Here is a 7,791-nt window from a genome sequence, read left to right as displayed (position 1 = left end):
TCTTTCTTTCTTTCTTTCTTTCCATATTCTCTAAAAGTTTCCTGATCTGAGAAAACCCTTACCTCTCCATATATTTTGATTGAGAGTTTGGTGGGACAGAGACTTTTTGGGTTACTGTTATTCTTCAATGCTTGCAAGATTCTCTTCCATTATCTCCCTTTTCTTCATGCTTTTTCCTAAATCTGAACAAATTCTTATCTGATTACCCTTATAGGTGACTGCGTTTTTTTCTCTAGGTGCTCTTATGATTGTCTCCTTGCCTCAAAGTTGGAGAATTTGACTACTATATGCCTTGTGTGTTCTTCTTGGGGTTCAGTGTAATTGGTGTCCTGCCTGCTTTCTGGATGATTGTCTGATTCTCCTTCATTAAGTTTTCTTCCAGGAATTACCTTGCTATCTTGGCTGTTGAGTTTTTCATGGTGTCTTGCTCTGGTAACCCAATTATTTGATTATTGTTTCTCTTCATATCATTGTTCATTATTCTAAGGTTTTCTTCAGCTTCTTTGATTATCTTGTATGATTGTCTTTCATGTTTGTTGAATTCTACTTGGCTCTCTTCAAGTTTGCTGTTACTATTTTCCTCCTCTTACAGCCTGGTGGCAAGGTCTTTAACTATTTGCTCTGCTTCTGCTGTTTTTTCTCTTAATTCTTGTATTTCCTTTTGTCAAGTGGCCTTTATCCTCTGTATTATTTCATCCTTTTTCTATGTTGATTCCCTCATATCCTGTATGACTCTAAGCAGCATACTGAAGATTTCTATCTGTGGTGGTTCAAAGTCTACCTCTTCTATGTATGTTGCTATGTTCAGGTCCTCCTTGGACATTGCATTTTGTTTCTCTTGCTTTCTTTCAGTGGGTGTTGATTAGGGTTGTTGTCTGCATGGTGTTTTGGTGGAACTTGGCACAATTTTCCTGGGAGTCCAGGAACCCCATAATTTCTTTCTCAGACACTAGCAGGGATGAGTCTAAGGACTACCTGGGGCCAGCTTCACTGTGGGTTCGAGCTGCATCTTTATCTCACTGGGGTTGACTTTGACCCTAGACAGCCTGAACTATCTATTTGGAGGGCGACTTGGGTAGCTCTCTCAGGCAGGGTTGGTGGGGCAATTGTGTGCAGCAAGGGTGTTGATGGGCAGTCTGATTGCATGCAGTGCAGGCTGGCAATCACGGGCCTGAGTGGCTGGTCACAGGCTCCAATCACTAGCAGTAGCTCCAGGTATGTCATGAGCAGCAAGGGTGGCACTGGACAGGCCAATCATGTGCAGCCTGACTGGCACTTACAAGGATCTGGGTGTAGAGGGTTTTGGGGGATACATATTTAGTTCGTAAGTTGGTAGAGAATAGGTATTGTTGAGGTGTAGGAAGCAGGTACTAGATGTTGTGGTCGTTGGGGTGTGAGATAGGTATGTTAAATCTACCAGGTTCCCTTATTGAACCTGTAAATTGTGGAAGAGAGAGTGTGGAACTTTAATTATTGGTGTTTATAATAGAAGACCTCTTTATAGTAGATTGCTGCACAACTTCGAAGTCTCTTCTTCTTACTTACAATTCCAAGGTAGGTATAGTTTATTATTGTGTGTGCCCCTGTGAGGTGGGACTTCTGTTCAGAAGGTGATCAGGTTAAGGGACCCTGTGTTTGCTGGCACCTTTCCAGGGGCAGGGAAGGTCACCGAGTATCCCTGATGTCATAAATCCCAATTCTTGTGGCAGGGAACACTGGGTTTTCTTTCTCTGAAGGTAATGAGATTAGGTCTAACAACTATCTGGAGCTAGCTATTCTACGAGTTGAAGTTGCATCTCTGCCTCCCTGGAGGCCAGCTCTCTCCCTATAAAGCTGAAATTGTACTTGGTGAGTTAAAGGAGGTTGTGTGTTGCTAATACGAAGGGCAAAGGTTCCAGAGGTAATTGTGGTTGGGGTAAAGAGGAGTACAGTGGACCCACCCTTGCTGACTCTGCGCCTTATGTAGGGCTTGTGTTTGGTGGAATGATTCTTTACTGCCTTGTGGTCCTGTAGGATGTAAGAGAGGGGGTGAGATTCAGACTAGGGGGATGCTTTGGGCTTGGTATGGCTGCAAGAGCTGTTCTCTTATGCTTGAGTGAGTTATTTTGAGAGAATGTACCTCTGGCGAATCAGATCAGAAGGGATGGGGATGGTGGAGGTGGCCAAGCTGGGATGAGGGAATGGTGTCTATTACTGTCGCCTACCTAAGTTGCCTAGTCGGGTGGAGTATAGCAATGAATTACTCAGCAGAATATTTGTTTTGCTAATTTGCTGTCCTGTGTTTTTTTTCACAGTCTCTTTGTCAAACCCAAATCTGGTAGGACCAGTTTGGGGCCTGGGCTGATGTCTCTCAGCTCCTGTTGACTTTTTCTGTTTTGTTATGTTAAAGCTATGCTAAAGAACCAGGTTTGTGCTGGCTTACATTTAAAGTTATGCAAAGGAGCACAACCTCAGAATGAGAGCATTTTTTCAAGTGTTTTTTTTTAAGGGGCTTATAGGGTGCCCTGGTATCAGGGCTGTGCCACTCTGTCCCTCATGGAAGAGGGACCAGATTGGCCAAGTGGGTTTGGGACCCATGGCGTTTGAATTGTCCTGGTTGCCCTCCTGTGTCACTTCTGGCTCTTTCCTGTGAAGCTCTGTAAGCTGTGCTCCAGGGATTTGCCACTGGTAAATATTCTAGGGGACTGTCCAATTTCAGCAAATTAGTTTCTAATTGTTGTTATACATGCTGGCAGGCCATGCACAGAGCTGGGGGATAGTTGAACTTAGAGTGTTTCAGCTCTGTTCCTGGCCAGGGAGTGGAGAGGCAAAGCCCGGGGAATGCAGGAGCTATGAGGGTGGCAGAGAAGAGAACTCCAGTGTGAGCTCTTGTGGCTAGTTCTTGGAGGATCTCTGTGAGCCTGGGATTATGACCACCTTTAGACAGTAGTCTGAAGGCAATTACTGCGGGTCTCAGATCTTGGATGCAGGAAGGGGTGATGGACGATATGTCCCACTTAGCGGAACCTGCAGCCTTCATAGTGAACTTAGAGTGTTTCAGCAAGCCCTTGAATTGCTCTGTGGACCAAAATCACAGGGGGAGGTTTGAAACACAGACCCTAGTACACTTGAATTCTATTTCTAGTAGCCAGCCTCCCAATATTGGTCTCCTTACCTCTTAATTTTATGATCTAACAACAGGAACACTGGACACCATCTTGACTCCTCTCACTTTGCTCTCTTCCTTAAAATCCTTCTTGAGCATCTCACCTGGGAGAAGGGCTAAGCTCCATATCCTGGGATAGAATGGATTTTGTCATTTGGCCCCTAGGAACCTTTCGAGGTGGGCTTTTTGTTCCCCCACAACTCTCAAGTATACTTCATGTGTACCCCCAACATATCTGTTCATTCATGCTTCTAAGCCTGTTCATTCATACTTCTGTGCCTTCTACCAACGTTCACCTTGATTCAGCTTCCTGTCTCAAATAAGTTCCCTGCTCTGACACCACCCAGAGCCTCATAGCTTCGTTCCAGCGTGTCTTCCTTTTGCGCTCAGGGCACTGTATGTTATAGTAGTCACACTGTGTTCTGCTCAATGATTCACTTTGGGGGAAGCACAGAAACACAAGTCACAGCACATGGCACAGTTGTGGTCATGGTGGCAGGTGTGGCAAGAGGCAGGGTGGGGGGTCTCTGGGTGGTAGAAGATATTCACTGTTCAGTCTGAGCAGTCTTTTCTCCCAAGCATCTTTTGCTGAGTGATAGGCACAGAGGAGTCTGCAGTGACAATCTTAGGTAGAGAATGCTGTCACAGATGGAAATACAGGGAACTGCAGGAGTATAAAAAGAACTTTGGTGGAGTGGTTACACTTTGGTCTGCTAACTGCAAGGTCTGCAGTTCAAAACCACCAGCTGCTCCCGTGCAATGTTAATCTTGGAAACTCACGGCGGAAGTTCTACCTTGTCCTATTGGGTCACTATGAGTCATCATTGGCTCAATGGCAGTCAGTTTTGCTTTTGGTTTGGTGGGAGCATAAAGGGGGACCTTGACCTCAGATAGCACATTCCCATCACAGGAAAGGAGCAAAAAGGTAGGAAAGTTGGAATGGCAGCAAGACAGAGAGTGGGGGGAAAAGGCTCTGGGGAGGGGTGAGGTCTCCCTCTAATCTTGGCACCACTTAACAAGCTGTATGATACATTCCTACTTCGGTCTCAAGATTACATGAAAGTAAAAGGAGGAGTTTGAGAAGATTTTAGGTTTGAATTCTTTCGATCAGAAATGTAAACTTGACATAGATGTACTCTTGTTGAGAGAGGTACAATAACAAGTGCTGTACACCAGATGGCACTAGAAGATCTCTTTTGACACAAACCGGGGACTTTGCCTCCTGTAGCCTTTCTCTTCCTTGGGGTGGTCCACCAGAATTTGAGCCTGATAGGTGCCACTGACTTCCACCCTGGGGTCCTATGTATGTTGTTCAGTAATATATAGGCAGAAATTTCCATTAAAAATGACTCACTTTGTGGAATCAGTGGAAGGAGTAAGTTTTATTTACCCAAATTTAAAAAACAGCCTGTATCAGAGCTGGTCGTTTAAGATGCTGCCCTGCCCTACACCCTACAGCTCTGTTCCTGACCTTTTGATGGATGCACAGAGGGCATGGCCTTTTCTGTCTTCATAGGTCCATCTCCCATTTCCTCGGTCTTTGTGGGTTTTTGTTGTTAGGTCATGTTGAGACGGTGCCGACGCACAGAGAACTCAAGTACAACAGAGTGAAACACTGCCCCATGCCGCATCATCCTCACAGTGCTTGTTATGTTTGCAGCCACTGTGTCCATCCATCTTGTGCAGGATCTTCCTCTTGCTCACTGACCCTCTACTTCATCCAGCACGATGACCTTTGCCAGGGACTGACCTCTCCTGATAGCCTATCCAAAGTACAGAGGCAAGTCTCACCATCCTCCCTTCTTAGAAGCATGGTGACTGCAATTCTTCCATTCCGATTGGGTCTATGCTTTGGCAGTCCATGGCATATTCAATAGTATTCACCAACACCCCAATTCAGAAGCATCAATGTTACTCCAGTGTTCCATATTTATTGTCCGGCTTTCACATGCAAATGAGGCTACTGAAAATACCTGGCTTGGGTCAGGTGCACCCCAGTCTTCACAGTGACATCTTCTTTTTTTTTTTTTTAAGCATTTTAAAGAGGTTTTTTGCAGCAAATTTTCTGGAAGTAATACATTGTTTGCTTTCTTGACTGCTGCTTCCATGGACATTGATTGTGGATCCAAGTAAAATGAAATCCATGACAATTTTGGTCTTTTCTCCATTTATCATGATGTTATTTATTGGTCCAGGTGTGAGAATTTTGTTTTGTTTTGTTTACCTTATATTAAAGTACAATTACTGAAAGCAGTAATCATTGATCTGTCCCACTAAGTCTTCATGCCCTATTAGCTTTCAGAAAGCAAGGCTGGGTCATCTGCATATCTCAGGTTGTTAATTAGCCTTCCCCCATCTTGATGTCTTTTTTTTTTAATAGTCCACTTTATTGAATGATTTGGCTGGTATACAGATTGAATACGTTTAATGAAAGGATAAAACCTTGACACACAATTTCCCTAATTTTAAACAATGCGATGCCCCTTTGCTCTGTCTGCCCAGCAACCTCTTGGTCTAAGTACAGGTTCCACATAAGCAGTGGAATTCCCATTGTTCACAGTGTTGTCCACAATTTGTTAAGATACATATCAAATGCCTTGATATCACCAGTAAAGCACAAGTAAACCTTTTCCTGGTATTCTCTACTTTCAGTCAAATCCATCTGATATCATGCATGCCAGGCATTCATCACAGGAAAAGGCTCACTGCCGATCTGCGGAGCTTTGAGTCCGGCTCAGCAGTCTTTTGGATGGGTTGGAGGTGGGCTTAAGAAGTTAAATCTAGATCCTTGTATGGATCATTGTGAATGAAAAATTATTTTGCGGACTAGATGAAAGGCATGGTCTCTCTCCTGAAGAAGACCACCGATGTGCATACTATTTTAACAGCCCCCAGGCTGCCTACAGTCCAGGCTTGGCTCACTTAAGGGTTCTTCTTGGCTTTAATGAATTAATGTCATGCTTGCTTTCTCCATGACCAGTTTTTAAATTTATACTAATTATTAAACTCTGAGTGAGTGCAATGGAACATGAGCTTATAGATGGATAATACCTAAATAGCTGACTATACAAAGATCCAGTAATTTTGTTACATCAACTAATGTTGAGTCAGTGCCAACTCATTGCAACTGCTTGTGTGTCAGAGAACGGAGAGTCCAGTCCATCAGCGATACCTGGAGAGGAAGGCCCGGCGGTCTACTCCTAAAAGTAATTAGCCATTGAAGATCCTGTGGAGCCCAGTGCTCCTTGGACACACAGGGGTTTTCAGTGAGTTGGTGACTCAACAATGGGTTGAGTCATTAACTGATCCTTGGATGGTTAACTGGAATTCCAACTGTCAAGCATGTGAACTATTTGTCCCATGAGAGATAGGGATTATATATGCAAGCAGTATGGTTGCTGCCCTCATCATAGGATCAGGTTTTCCAATAAGCACTACAGAAGCTGCATTGGGAGACTTAGCCCCAGGGGAAGGTAAAGAGAAAAGGGAACATTGTCTCCAGCATGGTCTGCTTTGGGGGAAGGGTTTTTGCTGCACAGGAGGGGTCAAGGATGGGCCTTCTTTCCACGTAAAGGTTATGGCCCCCATCCCTCTTCTGAGTTTTCTTTGTAAGTCTCTCTCATTGCTGGGAGGCGCCAGGCTTCTGTCTGCTTCTCTCAGTGGCATAGTAGCTGCCTGCCCTCATGTTCTGGGTTCCTCGCCGCCCAGTGCCCTGGAGCCATCAGAGAATGAACTAGGTAGGGGTTACTTTGGGATTAAGAGCCTCAGTTCTGATTCTGGCTCTGGTTTTGCCATTTATTAACTGTGGGACTTTGGGCCTCCTAGGTAAAATGTAAATCTCTTATTCCTGCCTCATTGGGCCCATCTACTCAACAAATACGTATTGAGGGATCATTTTGTGCTGCTCACTGCAGAAGCACTGTGGATACAGTGAGTGAGATGAACATGCTTTCTCTATTCTGATGAAGCTGGCAGTCCAGGGTGGTTTGAGAAGGCCATCAGAAACCCACCTCCTGTTTGACAAGCACAAGCCAGCTTTCTTCCTGCTGGCTGTGTTTTGAGTGGTTGTTCCAGAGAACACAGACTCAGAGTTACAAAAATCTTCTTCCCAAGTGGAATTGGTGAGCTTGGATCCCAGTCGGCAGGAAATCCCACTGGGGTTGTCAAGCTAGTTCTCACTCCTCTGCTCCCGTCTTTCTTTTCGAAAATAAGTGGGAGGGTTTGGGACTGCCATTGATAACAAAACAAAGCAAAACAGAAAATCCTCTCTGCGGTTTTGGAAAGAGCTTGTGATCTGCAGTGAATGCTGGCAGGCAGAGTTAGCTGTGCGGGAACCCCAGGGCATTCTCTGAGTCTCACTCCTTCTTCAGCATTTCGGATCACCTGCCCCCCTCCAGGTCTGGCTTTTGGGTGCCCTCCTCTGGCCTCAGCCCCACACTTCACATCTTGTTTTTCTTTAGCACAATCGATCCAGCCTGGCATTTGGAAACTTTGTTTAAAAAGAAAGAGGAAAGGTGTTTAAAAGAATTACAAGCTGTACCAAATTTGACATGCTTTTTAGAGAACAGGGCTTTAAGAGGGGGAATCTTAGAACAAGCACAAAGAGCTCTGATTCCCCTGCTCCAGCAGTAACTGTTTTTCAGCAG

This window comes from Echinops telfairi, unplaced genomic scaffold (assembly GCF_000313985.2).
Source record: "Echinops telfairi isolate 266 unplaced genomic scaffold, ASM31398v2 ScPeMD7_7407;HRSCAF=8445, whole genome shotgun sequence".
Taxonomy (NCBI): domain Eukaryota; kingdom Metazoa; phylum Chordata; class Mammalia; order Afrosoricida; family Tenrecidae; genus Echinops; species Echinops telfairi.
The sequence above is the reverse complement of the archived record's forward strand: the minus strand, read 5'-3'. Positions refer to the sequence as shown.